The sequence below is a fragment of the Haemaphysalis longicornis genome, unplaced genomic scaffold, assembly GCF_048455015.1.
Source record: "Haemaphysalis longicornis isolate Haplotype H1 unplaced genomic scaffold, Haemaphysalis longicornis Haplotype H1 scaffold_1, whole genome shotgun sequence".
NCBI lineage: Eukaryota > Metazoa > Arthropoda > Arachnida > Ixodida > Ixodidae > Haemaphysalis > Haemaphysalis longicornis.
The window spans coordinates 409,222,961-409,241,600 of record NW_027526203.1 but is presented as its reverse complement, the minus strand read 5'-3'; the positions used below and the strand labels follow the sequence as shown (position 1 = coordinate 409,241,600).

The following is an 18,640-nucleotide window of genomic DNA, read 5'->3' as shown; positions in this document are numbered from 1 at the left end:
ACTTCTTTTATTTGTTCACGGGACTTTTCTGTTGACACCAACGGTCGCGAATGAACCCTTGGATGGTAGAGATAAAAAGCTTCACTTTAAAAGAAAAGGATATTTTGGGAATACAAGCAATACAAAACTGCTGACAGATGGTCTTCCTATATACACGCTGAGCAGGCGTACGAAACGGCTCTTAAGAATGCGAAACAGACTTTTTTTCGCCAGACACTTCCGACATTTCCATCTACAAATCCACCGAAATTTTGGAACGTTGTAAACATGCATAGTACAAAGCCCGCGACTTTGCAAACCGACAATAGCGTTTTCGTACCTCATGAGAAATCATGTGCCTGTGAATAACACGTTCGCTTTATCATTCTCTAACAACGCGCCGACATCCTTTCCTGTTATGCCTGAAACAAATTTTCAACAAATGAGGCCCATGTCGATCGACTAGGCGGGGATACAGAAATTGATTAAAAATTAGCAGGGGCTTAGCTCGGCTATGTCAGGATATACGTAGCGTGAGCTAAGGTTCAGCTGGTTATTCTTAGGTTTCCTGGTTGTCTGGGATTAGTTGATTATTTCATCTTCAGCAGGAATTGACGGTATCAATTACAAATTCTTGAAAAGCGCTGACGTGTTATCTATTACCTTGGCTCTCATTTTCACCCAGTCATTACAAAACGCCACTCTGCCCGATGACTGGAAGGTCGGCAAGGTGGTTCCGGTATCCAAGGCTAGTGACGTTCATTGTCCGGTCAACTACCGACCTATATCTCTAACCTCGATACCTTGCAAACTAATGGAGCACGTACTTTATTCCCACCGTGTTAACTACCTTCATTTTTCTCAGGCCATCAGGACGGTTTTCGAAAACTTAATCATGCGACACCCAATTACTAGCTTTCCTTAATGATTTGTCCAGAGTGTTAGATAATTCATCGGTTATTGAATGCATCTTTATTGATTTCGCCAAAGCATTTGATACTGTGTCTCATCGCTTACTGCTTTTTAAACTCCGTGACCTTAATATTTACCTAATTTTCTGAAATGAATTGAATCCTTCCTAACTAATCGCACAAAGTACGTAAATGTTAATAACCGTGACTCTAATATTTGCCCTATAACCTCAGGTGTTCTCCAGGGATCTGCCCTCGGCCCGCTCCTTTTTTTAATATACTTCAATGATCTTTCTAATACCGTCGCCTCTTCTATCAGACTGTTCGTTGACTATTGTGTAGTTTATAGGGAAATCTCTAACACATCTGACATTTTTATTTGGCACAGCGATCTCAATAACATAAGTGCTTGGTGTGACACACGGCTCATAAAATTAAATGTCGGTAAATGTAAGACAATGCGTGTAACCAAATCCGCAACAAAAGTAGAATTGCCTACATATAGTCTGAATGGTTCTCCAGTTGACCCCGCTAATACATACAAATATCTTGGCGTTCACATTTCTAGTGACCTTTCCTGGCGCACACATATAGAGTACATTAGGAACAAGGCTAACAGCCTGCTCGGCTTTATTCAGCGAAACTCTGCCTCAGCACCAGTCTCGTTAAAACTTCTACTCTATAAAATCCCCATTCGATCAAAAATGGAACACGCTTCTTGCGTCTGGGATCCGGATACTAAAAACCTCATCACTGTTTCTAAATCTATTCAAAACCATGCGGCTCGTTATATACTATGCAATTATTCCAGAACCGCAAGTGTCACTGATATAAAACTAACATTGAACCTTCCTGATCTTGCTAAAAGGCGAGCCTATTCCCGTTTGTGTGCGTTCCGCGAAATACTTTTTTTACAGCGAATATCTAAAACATGCACTTTTTTCAGTACCATTGTATGTTTTGCCCCGTGCTGATCACAAGTCCAAGGTTGGAGTACTCAAGTGCAAGACAAATCTGCATTTCCAAGGTTGGAGTACTCATGTGCAAGACAAATCTGCATTTTTACTCTTTCGTCCCCAAAACCAGCTCCGAATGCAACCACCTTCCCGCCGCCATCATCACTATCACCAATCCAGCTCATTTCAAGTCCGCGGTGTGCGACTTCTCGTAATTTTTGTTACTACTATTATAGGCTGTAATACTTTTTATTCCTGTTTTTATGCCACTCCTTTCTGTAACGCCTTGCGGCCCTGAGAGTAAATAAATGAAATGAAAGGAAATAGCTCCGTGCGACGTATTCCCTCATCGCAGGAACAAAGTTAGATAACGTTTGTGTGAGCTGGCGCCGAACGCGGTGGGTAGACAAACCAAAACGCTCACACGCCGAACGACAGAGTTTCCATATCAACGTTGGACACCAACTCTCGTAACTTGCTCGCACTGCGCACACGCGGCCCTCCGCCACGATGCGCTGCATGTACTGAAAGCCACGCGCTACGTTCTTCGTATTTCAATTTTTCACGATAGTACAAGCTACGTAGTGTACAGTGTACGCACAGACACCGATGGAACGGAACAGTCCTGAACTAACCCTGAGAACTAGGTCGCAAATGTCCTTGAAAATTACGCGGCACGGACGACTTTTTGCAAGTAGCCGTTAGAACTAGGTTGCAGGTGTCCTGAAAGTTATCCGGCACGAGAAAATACGCCTCTGCGACGCTTGGCGTGCCTTTCGATATAAAGGTCCACAGACGGCCACGTTCGCATACGTAGGCGTGTTGAATCCGATGAACCGACGACAAACACGACGACATTGAGTCCTGCAGGGTCGACTAGCGGGATTCTTAGAAGCCAAGCCAGCACTGACGTTCACCCTTCCGAATGACCGTTGATCGGACTATGAACTAGACAAAGAGATCCGGTCTTCCCATGCCGTTTTATATCCTACACCTCCCGCTCTTTTTTCGGTATACACCTGTTTCAGAGGGGCATGCCCAGGGGCGTTCCCGTGATCAGTGACCTGCTGTGCACGTGACCCTCACGTGTGGCCTTGAAGCTTTCGCCTCCAGAATTTCACGTGGACCCTTCCCTGGAGGGTAATTTCCCGCAGACAACCGGCAAATTGCTCACTGCCCACAAAAGGAAATGGTGGAGACATGGCGGAAGCAAATCACGATCCGTACACAGCCAAAGAACGTGCATATCTTTCACCAGCAGAGAAGTGAAAATTTTGAAGCCATAACACTGAACAAGATATATGGATCCCTATACCCAGCAGCCAATTCATACCCAGCCACGTACGTCAGAAGACAAGCCACAGTAGCGGTGGTTACAACGGAGACTGGTCTCGTCGCCGGGAACAATCTGTCACGGGCCTAAGACCAAAAATTGACCGCGTATTTTCTCACTTCGCTGCAAGTATCGTCGGAAGATCTTCTGCCGCCCCTGCCACGTAAATGCCCCTCTCCTCTCCCCCCGCCCACCTATCACACTCTCACCCTCCCGTCTGGCTTCTCCGACGATAGACACGGGGGAGGTTTGCTCAAGTCAATTCAATTTTCTCCAATTCACACTACTCGCGTTCCATCTATTGGAGTCTTTCGTTAGTATACTAAGCTGAACTTGGAATGTCGTCTCGAGGTTTTTTCAAAACATTGTTTTCAACGCGTATATATATATATATATATATATATATATATATATATATATATATATATATATATATATATATATATATATATATATATATATATATATATATATATAGCGAATCAGAATAGGAAATGAGGGGCTCGTTGAAAATAAGACAGAAATAAGAATTGGCAGTAAAGACAACCTCGGAAAGCAAAGGGGAGGATGTAGTACGTCAAGATAATAAATTTGGAAAACAAGAAAGTGGAGAAAAAATGCCCGCCAGGTCGGATCCGAACCCACGACCTCCAGAATACCGGTCTGGTTCTACCCGCCGCGGTGGCTCAGTGGCTAAGGCGTTGCGCTGCTGAGCACGAGGTCGCGGGTTCGATTCCTGGCCGCGGCGGTCGCTTTTCTGATTGAGGCGAAAAGCAAAAACGCCCGTGTGTACGAGATTTCGGCGCACGATAAAGATCCCCAGGTGGTCAAAATTAATCCGGAGCCCTCCACTACGGCGCGCCTCATCGCCTGCGTTGCGTCGGCGCGTTAAACCCCACAATCAATCAATCAACCGGTCTGGTTCTTATTTTCCAAATTCTTTATCTATATGTAACGAATACACATAACGAACACACACACACACACATATATATATATATATATATATATATATATATATATATATATATATATATATATATATTTATATATATATATTGTGAGCATTTGTGTGTAAGCTACGATAGTGCTCGCTTCAAGGACACATGGAAGGTGCCTGCTACTTTGGTGTCCAATCCACCTTGCACTCCGTCTGCTTCTCAAGACAATTATCATAACCATGTCGCACCTCATCTGTTTCTCATACCCATCCACATCATCATTCCTCGGGCTGGTATTCTCGGTTGCCTCTCGGAATAAACGCGCCGTCCCGACTGACTCTGCGACGTCTCTTCTGGGTGACGGCTGCCTTTGACGTCTCCCTCAATATATATATATTCAATTAAAAAACACGGCTTATCACCAGTAAGGTGTTGATATTTTGCCTCAAATATGTTAGTCTTTTTTTTTGCTTTACAACGTTGACAAGTGTGAAGTATGGTACCAGATTTAGTAGTTTGGAAAAGATTTGCCTATATAAACTTTTCGTTCAAGAATCCTCCTAAATTTTTGCCGGGTGGCTGAATCGAGGCACAGAGCGACAGACAGAAACAAAGTCGGACCAAAATTGTCGAGTCTAATGAGCCCAAGAAAGATTTGACATACACCTGAAATTCAGCCGTACGTCTACTAAGGAAAGTTATACAGCTCTATCAGATACCTCGTAGTTGAAGAAGAGCTCGTTTTGGTCCTGGATTCGAAACCGGTACCACCGCCTATCTAGGGCTAGGGTCCCTAGAAATTGTGCTAGTCTGCCGTCCGCCGGCCGCGAAGGGGGCTCCTCCGTGATGCATGCAGCGGCGGCGCTGCAGTCAATCGGAGCGCGGTGGCCGGCCGGCGCGATGGGCAGCGACGGACGGCGCTCTGCCGTGCCGCTGCTGCCTTCGTAGTTTTGCCCTATTTCTGGGCGGGTTCAGCCCATTTTAACTGCCCCTTTTCGAACCCTATCCGTTTCTGTCGACAAACCAGATTAGCCAAATAAGTTGGTTCTTACCAGTACGAAGTGTTTTAACCGGAGCGTGAAGTGACAGGAGTACGTTTCCGCGTATTATGAAGGATCGAGCCTTGTAAAAACCGCGGAATCGTGTCGCTATGCTAGCCCCCGAGTATGTGTCGAACCGATTTCGACACATACTCGGGGGCTTCGGGAACACTGCCGGCAAGGCATCGTTTTCCAGCTTGGAAATATCATGCGGGACTTCAGCTAGCAAACAACCGTTCTTTGTGAATACCCCCGCCGTTGTTAACTGATGGATTAGTCAGCGCGTGAAAATGTGTGTGGTGTGTGGCGGCGCTCCGCTTTTTTCTATGGCTCTTTGGAACCGTGTTTCTTTGCAAGTTTCCCAAGATGTTGTCCCCTGTACGTGTATGTAAATAAAGCAGCTCGAACCGGTGCCTCCTGACCTTTCGCATCGTTGATCTGGAGGCCCTTAAGCGCACGTCTTCGCGGCCCCTTCAGTTACCTCCAGTCAGCTGGGAATCTGTTAAATGTAAATGCCGAATAAAAAAACAAGACGTGTGCACATGCATACGAAGTTTTATCACCTTCAGTCATCAGATACAGTGATTTCTCCATAACTCGAACTCGGATATCTCGAAATATCGGTTAAGTCGAAACCTTTTTTTGCCGTGCATATACCTGCCATAGGCGACATTTTCCACCCTTTGTCTCGAAACGTCTTTTCGGGGATCACGGATATCTCGAAATGTTGACAATAGGACGCAATGCAACATCCGCTGCAGGCAGCTGATAAGCTCTCGGTTAAAGCTTAGCTCCCATTACGCGCCGAACACCGTCGCGAACGGCAAATTTGCACGGGGTACGCACTGTGCGCGGCCGATGTCCCGTTAGCGGAGTGCTGTCCGGCGCCTACATCGTTGATATAGCTGGGGAAGACGCTTCTGATCATGTGGACGACGACGTGGCTCAAAAAGTCCCAAAAACGGCAGGAACAAGAAAAACATATGCTTTGCCTGCTTCACAGCAAAGATAGAATATAGCGTTGGCGACCAACAGTTGATGCGGCATTGAGAAGCTCGAGAACACTTTTTGGGGACCAGATGCGAACGCGAAACAGGCGAGCATCACGCAGTTCTTTTTCCGCAATACCTAAAAAAAAATTGTTTTTTCTGCAAATTATTTTTGCCTGTATTCCGGAAGCGTCCATGTGCATTGGAGCGTTTGTTACCAGCACTATCTCTTATTCCAGTGATCTGGCCATACATTTTTCGCATTTCGCTTAACCCAACACTCCGCTTACCTCGAAATTTTCAAAAATTTGGGTACTATCAAACCTGTTCTGCGTGCCTGTAATTTTCGTGAATACCACGATTTGAAACATTCGCCAGCATTGGGTACGTGAAACTGATTTTTAATAAAACCCGGCTGCAAATCAGTAACTTCGCTTGCAAGTCATTACACAGGTTCTGTTTGATCACCCACACACTCGGAGAGAATTGCGAGACGCACGCGGGGAAAGCAAAACGGGAGAATATTTGTGTTATGGCCAATCATATAATCGTGGCTGTTTGAAACCAAGGAGTAAAAATATTGAGGTTTATTTGTACTGTCATGACCATATATACCTTGCTTTATCCCCCCTCCCCCCGCACTCTGCCCAAAGTATATAGGAACAAGTTTTCTCTGGCACAACATTTTACTCAAGCTTTCGCTTTTCTTCTTGTCAGCCTACCAGCCGGCTGCGTGCTTGTCACCGTCAATGACGTTCGGGAATGACCCGGTAGTTTCGATGTGGAACAAACACAGCTTCTGGTGCCGCAGGGAGTTCTTTTTGAACGGGATCTCACTGTCTGAACATGTTGGTGGTTGAACGCGAAGCTTTCTTGTGAGCGCTTCCTTGTCGTCTGAGTTTTGACTTTGACTCATTCAGCTTTCACTTTGACTCGCACGCATTTTGGACTTATGATCGCGCCGGATTTGAAATCGACCCTTTGCCGTTTGATTTCACGCGAAGAAAGCTTCGTGTTCAACCATCGTTGCTGAGTGGAGGAGTGGATAATTTTTCTGACTAATTACATGTGCACGTCCATGCACTCCTCTCCAAATCCAAATTGCTTTGACCATGTTGGAATTGCGCATTGAGATAGACGTCGGCTTCAAAACGCGATGGAGCCAGCTTCGATTCTGATCACGGGAAGCGTTTTTTTTTTCCCTCTCACTTTACTCACAAACATCACCGTCGTCAGAGACAGTTGGCTTTCCCGCAGTGCTTTTTCGAGGCGACATAGGCCATCAGTGAGACATAGAAAGCTTTACTTTAATAATGGTCCAAGCGGTGGTAGTGAAACGGCTACGCTGGTTGCTGCGGTTTCATCCTTCGGTCTCACTCGCGAAATTCAACGGCCGCAAAGAGGCTCCGTAGCCCAATTCGCGAAAAACTCGGGGCGTGAAACTAAAAGGTCTTATTGTACTATCGTACCTTCAATTGTGAGCTGATGTACCTCGTACCATTCCATTTCACCGCTCTAAGTGGCCGACAAACCCCGATGCGCGCTCGCGTTCCGCGGCAGAGCGGCAGTATAGCGCGCGGCACACGCCGGCCTGCGGCCGCTCTTGCTCCGGCCGCTCGGGCGCTCCGATTGCTCGCAGCGCCCTCTGCGCAGCGCTGTGCGTGCATCAGCGGCGCGGACACGCCTTCCCATAGAGTAAGCGCGCGGACGGCAGACTAGCACAATTTCTAGGGACCCTACTAGGGCAGTCGCTGTAACAACTGAGCTAACCATAAGGCTAGTCGCTTGTAGCGCGAGGGCGAATCGATCACCTCGAAGTGAGGAATAGGTGTTAAACTAGATTTAGCGGAAATCCCCAACGTGGCGTAAGTTTCTGGAAATTAAAACTTGACATTCACCCGAAGTTGTAGCTGTACAAAGCTTCGCTATCAATTCGGTTGTTATTCTGCATGGTAGCCCAATATTACTGCTGGTTTTAAAGCGAAGCTTTACGCGGAGAGGTGAATGGAAAATCCGGCGGTCACCTGTGCGCAGAAAACTCCTCCGGCGCAACCACATGCTCATGCGCGAAGAAAAGCAGGTTGGAGAGGAGGAGTGAAGGGGATACAGCAAAGAGACCTTCGTGCAGCAACGTGTGCGCGCAGTGAGCTACTGTTTAGATTATGCCAGTGCTTGCTTTATATTATTCCTATTCCCATCTTTGCACAGCTACTGAAAACTAACTTTCGTTTTTCGTTAAAAGAACCATTTTGAGGACGTGTATTTATTAACTTTGCGTCCTCCTATGGTAACGATGTTTTACTCCAGCGATAACAATGCAATACCTCTTTGTAACGACCCCTTGCATTAAAAGTACCGTGTGGGATCCGTCGACCCTCAGGGACAAGACTGGAACGCCAAGGGGGGAGAAGAGCGACCCTCAAGGTCTGCCTAATGGAACGGCGATAGAAGTACGAAGATGAAGAGGAAAAAGGAATGCGTGCGCTCATGCCGCTCTGGACATGGCGGTGATGATTACAGTCAACGGGGACTGGCCTCAGCCCATCAATGATGATGGCTCGCCGCATTAGTGCCATGGCGGTCCATGGCAGTAGAGCTGTCAACGCTTCAAAGAGGTTCTACATACTGACAAAAATACATAAATAACAATGTTAAATAATAATGATTAATTTGTTTCTAAAACCTTCTAGCTTGTCTCTAGATGAGTAGTTTGAAATGAAGGTGCGTAGCACTTCACGCTTCCCTCGGGAGCTCCCACCACGGGGAGGATCGGTAGCGCTGCCCAAGCAGCACACACTGTCCATTCTCCGCGGAAGTGCGCCTCAAATTCTCTTTCGAAAAGGGAGACTGAAGGCAAAATACATGCTGATTTAGATCGATAGATTAGCTCAGCGAAAACACGAATGTACCCCTCCTATGCGTAACGTTTCCTAAATAAGAGAGATAATGGAAAAAAATGTGAAGACGGCTATCGCCGTCACTGGCTGTGCCGCGCCACGTACACCGTAAGTAATTAAAATCGCGGGACAAATATTTAACAATCCGGCTTCCCAAGTTTATCAAAACTTAGCTGGAAATACTTGTAGCGTCATGTTTGAACGTCAAAGAACAAAAATAAAGCCAGAAACAATGTAATGAGAGCACAGCCGATAAATGAAGCGCCGACCCCAAACGCCAGCAAGATAGTTTTGGTTTCGGTGCAATGCCTGGTGCACTACTCAGCCAGATAATTGTGTGATACTCGTACAGTACTGTGTGCATAGCGACTTTTATTATGACCCTCTGAGTTCTTTCGATTGAAAAAAAAAAAGCCGGGAACGCTTATTTAGGCTAAAGTCAGTATACTGAAGTGTGCGCAACATCTGGCGTAGGCAACGGCTTCCCTGGCTGCCGCTAGATGGCGCTGCTCGTCCATGCTTGCGGCGGGGCCGCTATGCGAAAAGGCGTGGGGGGGCCGCTGACGAGCGGTGGATTTTCACTCCAACATTCACGCTGCCTAAGAAGGACAATATTCTTCAACAAAGCGGCAATACTGATCCCGGCTCCCATGAAGAAACATTTTGCTGAGTGGTCTGGAGCAGCAAAAGTCGCGGGAGTTGGGGATAGCACGGCTGATTTAAATGAAACTGACCACTTGGTACGTGGTACCGCTGTATTCGGTTGTTTCTATACCGCTATACATCACCGCTGCCTGGTTTGCTTCCGCTTCATCGTGACCCAAATAGCGGCTGCCGCAGCCTCTGTTCGCATCATCAAATCGCTGTGAGCATGGGCGTCGGCACTTGGCCGCCCCCCTTCCTCCCCTACTCCCAAGCCACACCAGAATAATTACCGCTTCCCTTCGCCCTTCCCTTTCCTCTGCAATAAAATTAGTTTGCCTCCCTCCAGACGAAATCATGCTGACGACCTTGGCTGTTAGGGAAATTATGAAGGGAAATGCGTTGTTTTATTAAGGAATCAACGCTAAAATGGTTAAGATGGAAGGTCAGTTTTATTAGAAACCAACTTACTGGTTGCCTTTAGTGTCCTTTTAAGCCTGACTGCCATTGTCAGGTGATTTTAGGGTATTGCCTATCATGTGTTTCATAAGCGCATAATATTTTGGTGAATTCATCCGGAAAGTCTTGGAAAAAAAAGCTGCAACAAAATAGGGCAGTAGCACCTACCACTAGGAGAGAGGCGCACATACATCCCAAGTTTCAAGGGCCCATGAGCAAAAAGATATTTACAGACAGAAGGTACGTCAGGTTTTCATGCTAGTTGGCGTCATTTATTTCACGCTGATTGCAAATAACAAAATTTCTGGTACTTCCAATAGAAAAACTTCAGCTATCAACAGTGTCTTGAACGGGGGCTCATAAAGTTTGGTTGGTTGGACAGGTAGACGACATCTCGCAGACCGCGCACCTTGTCCAACCGAGAGTCCAGCAGGTGGAACAGGGCGATGATGGCGCCCTCAAACTCCGTGCTGCGGCCGGTGTTGATCGAGGTGGGACAACGCCTTCCACACGATGGTCTCACAGATGTTGGTAGCGACGAAGAGGGAAATCTGCGAGCCCAGCTCGTTTGCAGCGGCTGGTCAAGCAGAAGCACAATGAGGCCAGCCACGAAGAGTTGAATGATGATGAGGAAGCAGACACCGGCACCGGTTTCCGCTGGGTCGCTGTACATGCCAGTCATGATGTAGATGATGGCTTGGCCGATAGTGATGACCATGCCTGGCAGCTTCTGTGCTCGGTCGAAGAGTGCCCGGTCCTTCGGTGTGTCGTCAAAAAGCCAAGGGGAGGCCCCAGATTAGAAGACGAGCCACAGAGCGCAGAGGTTACGATCCACGCCGGTGAGCGGCGGTGAGCACGATCCACAAGAGAGCCGCCTCTTCTTCTTTGTTCCCAGCGTTCGCGATGCGGCTGCCGTGGATTTCTGACTCTTACCTGCGATGGATCTGATTGTGTCTTGTGAGAAAAGTAGGGAAGAAAGGTAGGGAAGAGAGTGGGGCGTAGGAAGAGTAATATACCGAATTAGGTTTAGAACACAAGGGGGGAAGGTAAGCAGGTGTGCAAAGGCTGGAAGGGGGGAGGAGCGATGGGAGTTTAAAACCGCGGTGGGGGGGAGGGCGGCAAACCCATTAGGTTAGTTAAAGGAGCCATGAAGAGAAAACACAAGTTTGGTTCATTCGAAAGATTGCCTCGTTAGAACCATACTGACACCACTTTTAACACAAGCTTCGCTGAAATAAGCTACATAATTAGGAAAAAAGGGAATGACCATGCGACCCACCAGCTCATTTCCCGCAACAGAACCTATGATGTCACACGAGAATGCTCTGCGATTGGCGAAGGCCGGCAAAAGCAAACGCAAGTTAGGCAGGGCTTACCAGTTTGCATAGTGAGCTATATGCCTGTTAAACATACTTCACATTCCTTTTATGACACTAAGAACGGTGGAGTAAACGGTTGAAGTTCCGAATAAACACGCAAGCGTGTACGCCAATGCGTACGAAACTACCGCCAGCCGAACTCGACATCTCGCCGTCGCCACCGTCGCGCAGACGAATTTTCGGGTTCGAGGCTCTTCGGGGCCAACGAACCGTCCCATCACGCACAGCCGCGACCTTGCTTGGTATCGTAATCCCTTCACAGAAGGTTGGCCGTTATATCGCCAACCAGCAAAGGTAAAAATAGAAACGAGGGGACTGGGAATAAGGAACAGCAAGCAGCGACGAGATAGTGACAGTCGTCGCAGTTTCGGAATGGTGTTGGCTTGCTGCTATTGTTAGGAGCTCGTTTCCAGTTTACAACCACTGAAAACTTCAGTTTGTTCGAGTACTTTACAATGAAATTTCGTTGCTACGTTTTGAAATGCCCATGTAGTACGGGCAAATGGTCGAGGGAGTGCGACATCCCCGCCGGTGAGATCTCCTTTCATGTGCTGCCCAACGACGAACCTCGGCGAAGCAAGTGGCTACGTTTTGTGAACTTTGCAAACGGAGGAGAAAGAGAGCTAAAGAACGTACGAGTGTGCTCGCTTCATTTCCGAGGAAGTGATTACGGCAGGGACCCTTACGTTAGCTCACTCCTGGGACATGCTGGCGCTCGTCGCCGACTTCGTCAAATCACCGTCAAAGCGCTCTGACCTTGGGGGAAAAAAATGCCGTACACACCGCGCAATGACGCTCGTATCTTTCTGGTAGAAGCAGAGAGCTCGCGCGAACATACACAACACCGGCCAACTGGCATAAGCGATACTGCTACTGAAATTGAACTATTATTAACCATAATAAAAATACGGCACATACGTACCAGTCTGTATTCGTCCGTCGTGACGGGGCTGACGAAGCAGCGGTGCCGACGGCTGGCCGTTCGTTTGTTGTGGCTATCGCGGAATGGTCGCTTTCTGGTCCATCCGCGTATCCCACAACTCCTGCCGCTCGTGCACTTAGAAGCATTGAGCGTTCAAGTGGTGTGAGGTTGTTAAATGCAAGCCCGAGCTTCTCGGCGAGAGTTTTGTTCTCCGGATCAGGCGATTTCATGACTAGGGCTGCGGGTGCACTAGGTTTTACTAGTATTTTTAAAATGGCCGCCGTTTCGGTTTCGGCACTGCTTCCGGTTCCTGTTTGATTCCCGCGTGTGGGTGCTATATGGAGTCGACATACTAAGTAGCTGTTTCATGGACCGGCTCGTATGACGCCATTGTTCACACGAAATGTGCAATTTAGCGGGAGATTTAAAATTTTGGCTTAAATTGCCTTATTTCTCAGTGAATAAAGCATCATTTGCTTCCGGGAAAGCGCTTAGGGTACTATGAAACACATAATCTTTCGAATAAAACAAACTTTTGTTTTCTCTTCGTGGCTCCTTTAAGGGTAGGGCAAATGAGCAGAATAAAACAGGCAAGTGGGTTGGTGACAACCGACGCCCCGATACAAAGGGAGGGCCTCTAATCTAGAGCACTGCACGGGCCTGATTTTAAGGCCCGAGCCCGGCCCGAGCCCGCTTTGTGAAGTCCGAGCCCGACCCGGGCCCGTAACACCGAGCCCGGGCCCGGCCCGGGCCCGGGCATTTATAAGTGAGCCTAGCCCGGGCCCGGCCCGAGCCCATCGTCTCAAGCCCAGGCCCGGCCCGGGCCCGTCGTCTCAAGCCCACGCCCAGCCCGGGCACGGTCTTTTTTTTTTTTGAGCCTACGGAGGGCCCGCATGTGTGTGATCAGGCCTGGTCTTAGACGTTGAAGAAAATTAGTTTATTACATTTGGTCGAGTGTCTTCTTAGCCGGAAATCAGACGGAGCATCTAGTCTCTACAAGCACGCCCTGAATTGTAACGCAAAAAAAAAGGGGTTTAAAAGTACACATGGTTTAGCTCACACCGTCCGCAGTTCACGCCACATGGGCGTAATAATAGCTCGTATTCTTACACGAGAGACACCATCACCTTTGATGACCAGACTCTTGGCAACTTCGTGTGGTTGTTTCGGTCACAAGTTGGTATTAATGAAATTTCTTGCTCGCCATTTGAATCCACGAGTATGTGCGTGCGTTGAAATATTTTCCCTGGAGTGGTTGTTAAGCGGTGGCGCTTCTCTAGCACGCGAGTTTGATTTCCAGCCACAGCAGCCGCATTTAGATTGGTTCGACATCTAAAACACACGTACATACAGACATAGGTGCACAGCTCCAGGGTGGCTTAATTAATTCCTTCCCCTCTAGGGCATTCCTTGTAACCGTATCTTTGATATGTTATACACCCAAATATAAAATCTTGATGCAGCACATGAAATGTCATTAAAGTTACAGTATAGTGACTATCAGCCCTCGCAAAACACGTTTTTAAAACAATGTGTACAACTAACAGCAAGAAGCGCGTAAAAGTAAACTCAGAATATTCAATTTTATGCTCTTTTCTACACTTTACGTCGGAACTATTAAGGGCCGGGCCTATGAATTCAAGCCCGAGCCCGGCCCGGGCCCATGGCGTTGAGCCCGAGCCCGGCCCGGGCCCGTGGCACTGAGCCCGAGCCCAGCCCGGGCCCGCGGCACTGAGCCCGGGCCCGGCCCGGGCCCGCCGATAACCGACTTCGGGCGGCCCGGCCCGGCCCGCGGGCCGGGTCGGGCCCGGGCTTTCGGGCCGGCCCGGGCCCGTGCAGTGCTCTACTCAAATCATCGTCGTCGTCATCATCATCATCGTTGTGAAGCGCGTGCCCACTCAGGTCGTACGCCCGGTACCCGGCACTGGCGACATGTCGTTTTTCTGAAAGGTCAGTGGCGCTGCCAACGTTACCATTTACAGATACCCCGGGGGCAGAAACAGTTTTTTAAAGACGATACTCTTTCTTGGGCTACTTAAACCGAGAAATTTTGGTCTGTCTGTATGTCTGTCCGTCTGTCTGTCTGTAACTCGATTGAGCCACCCGGCCAAAGTGAAATGCTTACTGCGCAATAGTCTTATATACTCACAGCCAAATGTAAACGTCTAAGCCCGGTTTATATGTTCATACTTGTCAACTTTGTTGAACAAGAAAAAGACTTCACGCAAATATATATAAGACAGGAAATTAGTACACAAGGGATATTTACAGTGTTCCTTTGGTAAAAAATTCATGGATGCTTGGTTTTTCGACAGCAAATGATATTCTACATCTATTGCCGAAAACCGCCGCCTTCTGGCGGCATATAAAAAATCACGCGGCAACAGCAACGAAAGGTTCCAGTAGCTAGGTTCCACGTTCTGCTAGGAACGCACGTGGAGCACGGCCACACGGTTCTATAAACCTTGTAGTCGGCCGCCTCCATTCACGCGCGTCTCCGCCGTACTGCAGCGCTGGCATCGAGGAACCCGGCCTGTAGCAGTGGAACGTGGTAAATTCAAATCGCCTTGCGCAAACCTTTAGTGTGTTTACCTTGGGATGAGCGCGACGGTACAGGAAGAGCATGAGATGTGAGCGGGAAAGCAAAGGGGGCATTTCCTTGGCAAATGTCTGCAAAGACCATCGTCTTTTGACGACATTTGTAACGTAAGGAGCAGATACGCGGCCAATTTTTTAACTGCAAATGGTCTCCACGAATTTATTGTTACGCTATTCGGCCTTAGCTAGGACACATTTTAACCAATGATGATTACTATTCTTCGGTCTTTGAAATGGAAGGCGTGGTTGTGCTAGATACATGACATCGCCGTCTTTTCTTTCGGTGTTAAGACGCATCTGGCAGGACTTGCGCCGACTAACGCGAAAGTCTTAGATCTCGATGTTTTGTGGAACACGTGTGGTACAAAAACTCGCTGTGAGGTGCATAGAATAGTGCAGAAAATCGGAGCGTAAGGGGGCGATCGCGCGCCGAGAAGGTGAAACAGGAGTGGTAGAGGAGGGTCGTTGAAGGGCTTTGAGAATGGCCGACGTAGAGCGCGCCGGCCAAGGAGAACAGCAGTGACAAAGGAGGCTACGCCGCTGCCGCACGTGCAATACAATCCGCCTTGAGTGGTGAAGGTTCCCACTGGGGAGAACACGGGGTTTCTGATGATTCTGATGATGGCGAGCGAGCGCTTCGGAGGGTACAGGTGCCGTCATTAGTAATTGGAACAAGGGTTTGGGAATATCACAAAATATTTGTCTTAGTGGCTTTATGACAGCCATTACCGGTAACATGAAGCTTTTTCTATTAGGGAGGACTATTTTAAACACACACCAAAGTAGTCAGGCAGTTTCTGGAAGGAGATATTCCGGGTAATTTATGAGAACGTGTTCCAATTACTTTTGGTGGCATCTGTACTTGTCCCGAAAGCTGGTCACGTGGTGATGGTTGCTGCCACAAAGTTCAACAGAAAGTTTGACAGTAGATCAACAGAAGGTCCAATTAAGCGTTTTGCCTTCATATGCTTTGAAAGTTCCCAGTGGACCACAGACGTCCATCGAACATCCGTTGGACATCTGGTGTCGGACATTTGGACGTCCGTCAGACATCCGCAGAAAGCCAGCGGACGTTTTCCAGACGTCCGTGGGATGGTCCGATGCAAAGGAATTGGTCATCCTACGAACGTCCGACAGACGTCCCAGCCGGATTTTCCGACATCCGGCGGATGTTCAAAATTGGACATTTCCAAACCGAAATGTACAGGGGACGTCCAGGGGATAACAAAATGCGGATATTGGATGTCCACCGGACGTCCGCTTCTAGTCCTAAATTTTTCGAATCGGGGAGAACCTGTACTCGCTGTAAACCTCAGTGCTTTGTTGATAACATGCATTGAAGCACCACTCCAGCTTTACGAATACTTGATACAAAAGCCTCTTATGTAGCTTGTTTTGGCAAAGCCTTAATTATAAATGCTTGCCCCATGCACTCTGTGGTCAGACAACACCACAACCTATTCATATTTCTCTTGCCAAGAGTGCAAACAGTGATGTTACAGAAGCATAATACAGTGGAACGTTGCAAGCTTATCGTCATGACTTTTCAATAAGGACTATGCATACACTGCGGGCTGTTGTGTCAACACATATAAATATAAATAAGTTGTAGTAGGCAGTTACCACCTCGGTGAACAGGATGCTTTAACATGACAGCCCGCAGTGTACACATGGTTCCGTATTGAAAAGTGGTTACGATAATAAGCTCGCAACTTTCCACGGTATTATGCTACTGCAAGCATCACTGCTCCCACTCTTGCCAAGAAAAATATGAATAGGGTGTGGAGTTGTGAGTCCACACATTGTGTGGTACAAGCATTTATAATAAGGGTTTTGCCAAAACAAGCTACAGAAGGGGCTTTTGAATTGAGTATTCTTAAAGCTGGAGTAGTACTTCAAGGCATGTTATCAATAAAGCACTGAAATTTACAGCAAGTACAGGTTCTCAAGTTTACTAGAAAACTGAAACCTACACTATTAAGCTTTATGAATCTATACCGAGTATGTTTGGGATATTTCAATTAAACTGCTAAAGACAACTTCCAGCAATGCACGCTAAAGAACAACAAGTTAGCTTGAAAAAGTGAAGTATTGAACAGTTAAGCAGGCTGCTGAAAACTAATATACTGAATGAAATAGATTACGTGTTGCAAAATATGGCATGCAAAACAGATGAGACATTGTCGCAAAGCTTGAAAATTTTTTATTTAACGCTTTATAACCTCCAATGTAAGTACAACCTTTCATGTGCCCATCACGCTTCATGCCAGGAACATCTCGGCTCAAACTTTCCCCAACTCTTCGGTCAGCACCTGCAAAACCAAAAGCAACAATTACATGTTTCTTTTTGGAGCCACATGACAGAAGAAGTCAAATACATGTAAATTCAAACTTCATGGTTTATTTAGTCCTATATATGGCTACATAATTAGACACACAAAAATAATTTTAGCCTGCTTTTGAACTATTTTGGTTGGCGCGAATCTGCAGCTAATGCAGATTCGAGCAATTTTCGTCACACCAACAAGAAAAGAAATCAGCACCACTTTTGTTGCTCCTGTCGCAAGTGTGAAAGGTCCTTATACACAATACATTCACACGGTGACTGGCAGCTGCAGAGGGACGTAACTGCGCACCAAAAGCCTGATTGGCCAGGCTAAATGCCTCCCCCCTCCCCCCACCCCTCATATTTCAATATTTTTAATCACCAAGTAGCCCAACTCCAAGCTTTGCAGAGTCAGTGAGGTGCGTTTCGATACGATGCATGCTTTTCACCTACGCGCTTTGACGGCGTCTATCAACATGAGGTGTGCGCGCCGTAGTGGAAGGCGCCAGATGAATTTTGACCACCTGGTTATCTTTAACGTGCGGCTAAATGTCGTACATACGGGCGTTTTCTCTTTTCGCCTCCATCAGAAAAGCGGCCGCCGCGGCCAAAAATTGAACCCCCGTGTCCTTGGGCGCGGCAGCACTACGGCTTAGCCACTGAGACACCGCGGCGGGTATTGATACGTGCGTCTACAAGTGCATAAGCAAGCACGGCATATATATTAGTACACGCTCCATGCTCGCGTCGGCAAAATGCGTTTACTTCACCGCGTTCGCCGGCATGAGCCACACTAAAGGGCACCTCGGCGTAAACACTATACGGCCGCGTACCCTCTGGGGTCGTGAAATCACCCCCATACCTAAAACTCACCGTACGACTTCCCACACGTTTCGTGACACGTGCCTACATTTCACCTCAAGGCCAATGCATAACGCATCTCCGCAACGAGCTCACACAGTAAAAATTGTTACAACCCTTTCCGTAAACCTGAGTGAACGTAAAAGTAGCCACTATAGGTAGCGCCGGGCTGAATGCGAACGCGGGCATGCTCAACGACTCTCTTTCAATACGAGTACGTGCACGTACTGCTGATAGCTTTAAGAGCCTATGTTTGCGAAGAAAAGGTGATTCCCTGAGCGCGTTTTTACACTGTCATTCAAAACGCTCTAATCCAGTCATGCCTAACTTCGGCACAACGTACGGCTGGTACGGCGTTTGCAGTACACGGAAAGCTAAACACGATTTCCTCGCCCTCTCCCCACTCA

General features: G+C 47.6%; 1 pseudogene; it reads right to left on the bottom strand.

Moving 5' to 3' along the window:
* Positions 1-10,481: 10,481 nt before the first annotated feature.
* On the bottom strand, positions 10,482-10,922 carry LOC144161416 (protein transport protein Sec61 subunit alpha pseudogene; annotated as a pseudogene).
* Positions 10,923-18,640: the final 7,718 nt, after the last annotated feature.